This window comes from Gossypium hirsutum, chromosome D05 (assembly GCF_007990345.1).
Source record: "Gossypium hirsutum isolate 1008001.06 chromosome D05, Gossypium_hirsutum_v2.1, whole genome shotgun sequence".
Classification (NCBI taxonomy): domain Eukaryota; kingdom Viridiplantae; phylum Streptophyta; class Magnoliopsida; order Malvales; family Malvaceae; genus Gossypium; species Gossypium hirsutum.
The window spans coordinates 59,692,642-59,700,083 of NC_053441.1; the positions used below are offsets into that span (position 1 = coordinate 59,692,642).

Consider the following 7,442-nt stretch of genomic DNA (forward strand, 5'->3'; position numbering starts at 1 on the left):
TCATATTTGTTATTTTTAAGATAATGCCTAGAGCTATCCATAGTCTATTCTCAACCCATAAATAGGAGGATAATACGCTTTAGTGCACTCAAACTCACGTTCTCCTGTATTGACAACAATGCTCATGCCAATCAAGTTAAGACTAAATCAACTTCAATAGGTGTCTTTTTTGAATAATCACATTTCTTAAATAAATATAGTTATTCCAGAGATACAACTATTCAAGTAATATGTCATAAATAAATATAACTATTCAAGTGATATTACTTGAATAGTTATAATTCTTTGTTAAAAAATCAAGTGATATAACTCTTCATATTTAACAAACATAATAACTATTCAAGTGATATTGCTTGAATAGTTATAATTCTTTGTTAAAAAATCAAGTGATATAACTCTTCATATTTAACAAACATAACTCATTATTAGATCTGATCATGGGCCAAGCCATCTACCCATGCCCAATAGCTCGCCTAAAAAGTGAGAGAGTTAAGGCAAATATATAGGCTTAAAAAATGGATTTAAACAAAAAAAAAGGCTTGTTTAGAAAATAGGCAAGCCTTAGGCAATATTTTCTTTGCCCGAGCCTAGCCTGAATTTGACAAAAAATTTGTTGTTATTTGCTTTTGTTTACTGTTGTTATGTTGTTATTTTGCTACCATTCACTATTATATTGCTACTATTTTATTGTTATTGTTTGGATATTTTATTACTCTTATTTTATTATTATTTTTGTTATTATTTTAGAGGTATTTGTTTGTTAAGTTGCAGCCATGTTAGTTTTATTTTTTATATGTATTTTCAATTTGTTGAAAAACATTTATTTTAATGTTTTTTACCTATTTGATGTATTATATTTTTTTAACTTATTTTTATATAAAAAAAAATAATGCAAGCGGGTTGAGCTAGGCTTAGGTTTAGTATTTTTATCCAGATTGGGCTTGAGCAAAAATTTAAACTCATTTTTTCGGGTCAGACCAAGCTCGGGTCTAAAAACTGGGCTTGCTTTTTTGTATTGACCCGGTCTAGCCCATGATCAGCTTTACTCATTATTTAAGAATAGTCATAACTCTATTAAGAACTAAAAATTATAACCTTCAATTACATACAATTTTTCGTTTATAGTTATTGAAACATCATAAATATTTGGAAATGTTCCAATAATAGGACAAAAGATTCATCCTAGATGACATGGTATCATGATCCAGAGTAAATTTGCTTAGTAACGCGAGATGGAGGCTAACTTTCAAAACCTCAAAAGCTTAAGCTTTGTCTTAAGAGTTGACGTTACCGAATTGGTTCTCCAAGGCAAATTCTTTCAAACTCAAGGTGATAATCCAGGTTTGAGCAACTCGTGCGTTTTCAAGTTCAACTTCAACAATCAAACTGAACCTGATGACAGATTTAAGCAACCTGCGTACCCTCATTCTGTTCTAAAAGTATCTATTCGTTCAAATCCAATCTCAATTTAACTCTTTACAACAGCTATTTCCAGGCTATATTAATGACATAATTCTCAGAGCGATGGAAGTCAAAATTCTAAAAATACAAAGCAACCAACTAAATTAGTAGACTTGTTGATGGTCAAACTATCAAATTAAATCGAATATTTGTTCGAAATATGATACCTGGAATGTGGGCTTAGGGAAAAAACTCAAAATCCTATCATATATCCATTTCAGCCTTTGCCTTCATTTCCACTTTCAATCATTTTCATGTCCACCTTCAACCATCAGCCATCACTCACCATTGCTTAAGCTATTTTGCAGTTTAGACCATAAATTACTGAGTTGAAAACTGTAGTGTCGTTCTGCAGCCCTTTTTGTTTCAGGCTGAAAACTGTAGTGTCGTTCTGCAGCCTTTTTTGTTCCAGGCAGGGCAGGCTGGGCTCAAAATTTGGGTCGACCTTAAATAAAACATTTAAACCCGTATTTCATATTACGCAAGCTTGAGCAAAAATAACAGTTAGCAATACCTTGTCTAAGCCTGGGCCAAATCCGGCCTATCAGATAAAGCATTCAGATTGAACTACCGGTAACATTATGAGTTTATGGTCCATCCTTCATGGGGATGCAAAGAACAAAATTAGCTAACTTTTGCCACTATAGAATGTTTGTTCAACTAAATAAAATAAAGATTGTCCTATAATTCTAGTTCCATTCAAGTTAAAACTTCTTCAGGCAAGATAATAGTAACATAATGCTAAAAGAACCAGCACAACCACCACAGCAGGAGCCGCCCATATCCAATAGTTCGTCGACTTCTTACGTTTTAGTATGGCTTTTGGGAGGGACTCGGTTCTTTTGGTTTGATTCCTGTACCTACTAGTATTCTCCTTTGGTACTTTACCCTTCATTGAAACGGTAGCAGGAACAGGTGCATCAGCATTAACATCGACCTTCTCGGGTTCTGAATCTTGTGCCACAGCTTCAATCAGTTCCTCGGGATTCACAGCATTTGTCGATCCTGCCACCTTCTTCTTAGCTCTCTTTTCACGCTCCTGAAAAAGATCGAAAGAGTTTCAGTTTCAACCCACAAACTAATGACCGACAAAGCGAAACCAGATAAGGAAGCGAATGATTTCCTTGAGCTTCTTTTCAGCTTCCATTTGGGCTCTTCTAGCTGCTTTGGCTGCTGCTTTTTCAGCCAACTTCTTTTTTTCTTTCCATGGCTTGCTTTGCTTTCGCTATTTCCTCTTCTCTCTTCAATTCTTTTGGTTTTGCTGCATCGACTTCCTTGTTCTTTTGCAATTTTCCGGATACCAAAATTTCCTCTGCTACAACACTAATATCTGACAAAGGATTTGACTCCATTGCTATAGTCTCGGCATCTTTTGGGGCCTTTTTGGCTAGTTTAGTATCTGGTTGGGGACCTGATTTGGCCTCTTCCTTTGGTTGTCTTACACTAGGTCTCAGGATTGTTTCGGTTTCAGAATCCACTGGTTTCTCGGGTGCAGCCAGTGGTTTCTCATCAGGATTCCTTATCCGACCATCCCGACTCAATAGCCGACTGTCCAGGGATAGCAGAATTCTTTTCTCATAATCATCCCTGAAGGCTTTATTGCCATTCCAGAGAGCCATAAACTTCTCAACCTAAAAGGAATATAAAAGATAAGTGAGCGGCTAATTATAAAGCAAATGAGATACATTGGAAGTAACATTAACAAGCAGTCTCAACAAACCTCCACAATTGATAACTCCTCAAGAGCCTTTATATCTTTTTGTGCAGCAAGCAGTTTGGCGTTGTGTACAATGGTACGGCTCTGGTAAAAGTGAGAATTCTGAAATTTTGAGAAAGAAAGTAATTAAAACGATTCATTAGTAACATCATGCACAGTAATATCTTAAGTGCCACTAGTTATTCATGCATAAATGAAAATGTTCCAACATGGTCAAGTATATATACGAAACAGATATCTTAAGAGTTGAAGCAAAGAAAAGGCGATACCCCCTGATCACTTTGTTTCCTCAGCTCCTGAATGTTTTCAAAAGCTTTGTCCCTCTTCAGGGCCACAGCTTTCAGCTCATTTTGTAAAGACTCGATTTTAGTCTCAGTTTCATCCAATTTATCTTTAATTTGCTTTTTCTTGGACCAGATTGCATGCTGCTCCTTCCTTACTCCATTCAAATCGACACCCATAAGCTACAATAAACAAATATAGCAAATTTTTTTAGTGTAACACAATGGTGCTCTATATTCACAGATAAAAAGTGGAGCAAACTCCGATGGATAAATAGAATTATCTTACTTTAACTTGATCTTGAATGTCTTCTTTCTGGCCTAATGAATCTTGAATCTTTGATCTCATTGCAGCATTAGCAATAACTTTCTCGCGGGTTCCCTCCAGGTGTTTGATTTCTTTAAGGATTCGCTTCTCCTCAGTCAACGAGATGCTTTCATGCTGAATGCGATATTGCAAGCTATGAATCTGCAATTCATAAATTCCATTGAAGTGACTAAAGGAGAAAAAGAAAAGCATTAACTGCGGCAGAAAACAATGAATAAATCTAAATGCAGTCAAAGTTTATAGAAGTATCATACAATAAAATCGAGCTCTTCCTCAGATGCACATAAACTAAGTCGATTATCAACATCTTTATTATTGCGAAGCTTGCCTAAAGCCTGCTGCAGTGGTTCTATTTCCTTTTTTTTCTCATCTAAAATAGTCTTAAACTGCTCAAAATCAACATCCAGCGCTCTCACTTGCGAAAGCATCTCTGACCGTTCTGCCTGCATTAGCATAAAGATAATCACAATTCAGCCAACTGACAGCGCCATTATTTTTTACTTCTTTCACATTTTTTCTCAAATTCTGAGGGCAAACACAACAATAACGAATCATTATACCAATAGCATATCTGTAAGTGTCATTACATTTCAAGGACATAAATTTCAAACATTCAAATAAATGCTTCCGGTTTTAATTCCCCTACATTCATCATATTACAACGGGCACACCGTAATGACACAATGATAGGGCTAATAATTATCTTAAAAGTATGAAAATTATTGGCTACCATGCTATACATCTAATTGAAATTAATAACTTTTCACTCACTCTTTTTGCTTTTAATTCATCGGTAAGCTTAAACCTGGCTTTGTTCCACTTTAGTATCTCTTTATCAGCCCGATCAAGTTTGGCTTTTATAGCCGGATCTTCGTAGAAGCGATACGTAATAAAATGAAAAGAGTGGATCTGCTTAGGTGCAGGCCACTCGACAACCGCATCCTTCGGAAAGTCGGGATCGGATGCACCATTCTCTTCTTCCTTATCAGGTTCCTCACTATGTGAATCAACTTCAATGGGGTTATTATAAAGTGGATCCTTATCCAGTTTCCCATTTTCATGAAGAAATGATTTGTCTACTTCAGTCACTTTGTCAATAGACAATTGTGCCAGGTCTGAATCAACAACCTCTACACTTAAACACAAAATTGAGCTACCTGAAAACATCCAAAAACAAAGATTATGATACCATATAACAACAAATATAAATATAAAATATTATTTCATTCATAAAATAAAAATTTTAAAACCAGACACCTGATAGACATGTATAAAACAATATATATTAAATAAATAAATTTTAAAGAACAGTGTAGCCAATACAATTTGAAATGGTGCAATCTAAAGTCATTCCTTTAGCTAGTTTTCTCATTAATCAGATCAAAAGAGTGAACAAACAGTAGAATTGAAAAAATATATGTATATATTCTAAATAAATGATAAACTATAATGGAGATAAACAATAATCAGATAAAATCTAGATCAAAAACTAAATTATAAGAACATTAGCTCATGCTATAACAAAAGATCAAGCCTTTATCCGTCAAGAAAATTAACATGCAAAATCATATGACACCAATGGAAAAGAATGAAAAAAAACCCAGAAATTTACAAACATGAGATAAAATGAAAAACAAACAAAAAAAAACCCAGAAATAAAAACACGAGAAATAATTATGTAGTTTGTAAGCCCAGAAAGTTTATATTTTTAAAATGAAAACGTCAAAATAGGATGTTTTTGTTGTCGAGAGAGGCATAGATACAAAGGTTCTGAGATTCTGGATAAAAAAAAAAAACTTCAACTTTTTTTATTTTACATTGGCATAATGCCCAAATTTTATAAATTCTAGTTGTTAAACATGTCAAGTAATTTGATTTGGTATGGTGGTTAAGTGCCTTGAATGTTTGCTTTAGGTCTTGGGTTCAAATTTATTTTGTTAAATTTTCCCTATTTATTATGGTATTATGTTCAACTTGAGCCTTAGGGCTTCTCTTATTTTCAATGATGAATCTAAGGATTCACTGGTAAGATTTTAGCTTATCACTAATTAAAATTTATAAAATCTGGTAAGTGGAATTTAGATTAACATAAAAATTTTTATTTATTTATTTTAATTTAATTTTACTAAATCTCTATTTTCACTCATTGTTTCAACCGTTCACACTCTCACCCCACTTTGTACGTTACTTTCTTTTGTTTTCCTATTCTACCGTTTTATCTTCTTTTCTCTTCCTTCTTTCTCCTCTTTGATTGTTCCTGAATAATACCGTTTATTTTATGAGTTCTATCACTTGGATCGTATTCTGTTTGCAGTGTAAGTTTCATTTGGTTACTTTTGTTCTCTTCCCATTAATAGTTTAGTTTTATTTCGTTTCTTGAACAAGCTAAGTTTGTGTTGGTAGTTTCTATTCGTTATCATGATTAGTATTTTTGTGGTTCTCGATTAGGCAAAAGGTGTGAGAATCCTAACCCACCAGCAAAGTAGTCACAATTTTCAATGTTGTTTTGGAGAACTAAGAATTCGAATTCTATTTTAAGGGCTGAAATTTTGATTCAACGATGTTATTTTGGATAAGTATTGTTAGTTAATCCGTGTGGTTTGATGAACGTTTATAGGATTCGTGAGTTCCAATTGAGCGGTTGATCAAATCAGCAATAGGTGTATGAAATTAACCTGATAACTCAATCGAAACTCGAGAAAAATAAGGGCCACACGATTATGTGGGTATTTTGGCCAATTTTAAGCCCCAATTAGGGGCCGATTAAAGGACTCAAATATTGGGTCCATAGCCATCATATAAGCCCAAAAAAATGTAAGTTTTAGTATGTATATATACATGGCTAAGCTTAGGAGGTATGTTAAGTAGGTTGTATATAAATCATATGCTATGTTATGTTCCTTATAAAAATATGTGTATGCATGTCATACGACTTATGATATATGTATTTATGATATTATAATTATGATTATGCTTATGTTTTGGGATGGGTTATGATATGATGGAGCAAGTGTTATATGATAGTTTTTATCGCAATTATGGCGGCTAGACTATAAAATTTCTATCTAACAGCTCAGTTGCATATTTATGAGTGACATACCGCCACATATTGGTGTGATTGGATAGATGGACTCTTGTAGTCCTAATTGGTGATATTGCTTGGACGGAGATGGTATATAGCAACTGGGGGTATGATATGATATGATATGATATGATATGATATGATATGATATGATATGATATGGGATATGGTATAATAAGATAAGATATGAAACATGCTATAACATGATATGAAAACTGATATGATATAAGATATGCTTCGATATGCTATGATACATTCTGATTTATATATATACTACAATGTGTGGGTCAAATCACATACTGGATGTTAAGCTCACACGTTTGTTTATTTTGTTTCAGGTGATCTTTAGACCTAGGATTGGAAGATGAATCTAGAGCTCGTATTTCACTCTTTCGGTTTAAGTATACATTGGACTCTCTTTTGTTTATATGGACCTTTTGAGCGTTGGATATTTTAAATATATTTGGGACGCTAAAAATTATTTTGACATTTATTCTTCAAAAGTTTTAACTTTTACTGATACTTAAATCAAGACAACTAAAAATAAACCATAGTTATAAGGTAAATTTGCTA

General features: G+C 33.6%; 1 pseudogene; it reads right to left on the bottom strand.

The window, feature by feature from the left end:
• Window positions 1-1,948: 1,948 nt before the first annotated feature.
• LOC107903584 (proton pump-interactor 1-like) lies at window positions 1,949-5,610 on the bottom strand (annotated as a pseudogene).
• Between the last annotated feature and the right edge of the window lie 1,832 nt (window positions 5,611-7,442).